Consider the following 2,162-nt stretch of genomic DNA (forward strand, 5'->3'; position numbering starts at 1 on the left):
ATATATTTCTGATTCTTCTTCCTTTCGAAATGTTATAAAGCATAAGATTAAAATAGGTCTTCTAAAAAATTCTAGAGTTTACTGGGTAACACATAATCAGGAACTATATAAATATGCACACAGAAACACACTGATGCGTCAGCACACACTCTGAAACATACATACATCCATACATTCATACACACATTTACGCGGGCACGCGCACGCGTGCACACACACACACACACACACACACACACACACATATATATATATATATATATATATATATATATATATATATATATATATATATATATATATATATATATATATATATATATATATATACGCACACACAACAGTGACAGCAACACCATATGCAGCTGCTTTTAGTCCCCTGTAAGACAAAGGCCTCAGAAATGTCAATTCATATATAGGTTTGTCCATTGTTCATCACATAGCTGGCTAGACACAAATTAGTGTTGTTAGTATAATTTCATTAGATCACTCACAGAACACCAGCCTATGATAGGTCGCCGTGGCTAATGCCGTTTTGCTGATCATAACGATATGTAAATCCTTTCAACATAATTAGCCATCCCCACTCTCTGAAACTGTTATATATATATATATATATATATATATATATATATATATATATATATATATATATATATATATATATATGTATATATTTATATATATATATATATATATATATATATATATATATATATATATATATATATATATATATATATATATATATATATATATATATATATGTCCAATGTTGATGGATAATGAGACATCGGAACATGGGTTTTTTCACGTTATTACAAAAGATTCGTAAGTACGCTGTACACAGCTAACACTCTCAAGTAAGTGCCTTGTCTCGGAGAACGCACAAAGACAACTAACTACACCTCGCTATCAAAATGTAATTTTGTTACAAAAAACATGCTGAATAGTTAAGTTTTGTGGAATTCTCATGATTATAGAGTTTATGTACCTTGACGTACAACATCTTTATACGAGAATTAGGACATCACCCTCACCCCCCACCAAGCTCCTCACTCCGGGAGGAGGGGCACACTCACCCTCAATAGTCTACGATATATGGAGGACACTCGGACCCGGAATAGGCATGGGATGTACTAAATAGAAATGCAACAATATATATATATATATATATATATATATATATATATATATATATATATATATATATATATATATATATATATATATATATATATATATATAGAAATCACCCCTCAAAAAAGAAAAAAAGAAAAAATTAAATATTGCATGTAAAAATCTATACAATACAATACAAATAATTCCACTAATTTCTTCTTAAGTCCTCTACAACTAAAAGTACAGAACACCCAAAGGGAAAAAAGAATCATATCAACATCAGTCTCACACAACCACATCAATAACCTTCCTCTGATTGCGGACAATACGGGCTTCTTAGGCTGGGACAGGGGTAGGAATAGATATTCATTCATCCCTCGAATTTACTTGTCCCGCTTTACGGCACAATTTTGCAACACAACTTACCACCACCATTTCGCCATTAATTTAAAATCACCACTACACTTGCACTAGCAGCTATCAACCGGTGGCCACTAGCCGTTTTCCCGAGAAAATCATTCATCTTCCCGCCCTTCTCTTATAACATCAAGTATAAGGTATTCACATCTACACATTCTCTAACACTGCCTATCGTCAAGGCTAAACTTTAATCCCGCAGCCACTTGCCATTCGGGAACAGCTCCGGCCCCAGCAACCAGGAATCATATAATTACATGAATGATACAGCATCTGCCTGACGGATCTCACATGACCTATTTGACCTCTGATTGTTTTCAGGTTTACTCAACAGTATTGTATACGTATTGCCACAATCAGCAAAATTATCACAACACTTTGCATATACATTCAGCATCAACACGAGAACACCTTGATATCACCAATTTTATTCAAAACACACCAAAAGGACATATATACACACACAGACATACACACACACCCACACACACACACACACACACACACACATATATATATATATATATATATATATATATATATATATATATATATATATATATATATATATATATAGTCAATATTCATGTATATTTTCTATATTATATATTATGTTTTATTTG

The sequence above is a fragment of the Palaemon carinicauda genome, chromosome 14 (assembly GCF_036898095.1).
Source record: "Palaemon carinicauda isolate YSFRI2023 chromosome 14, ASM3689809v2, whole genome shotgun sequence".
NCBI lineage: Eukaryota > Metazoa > Arthropoda > Malacostraca > Decapoda > Palaemonidae > Palaemon > Palaemon carinicauda.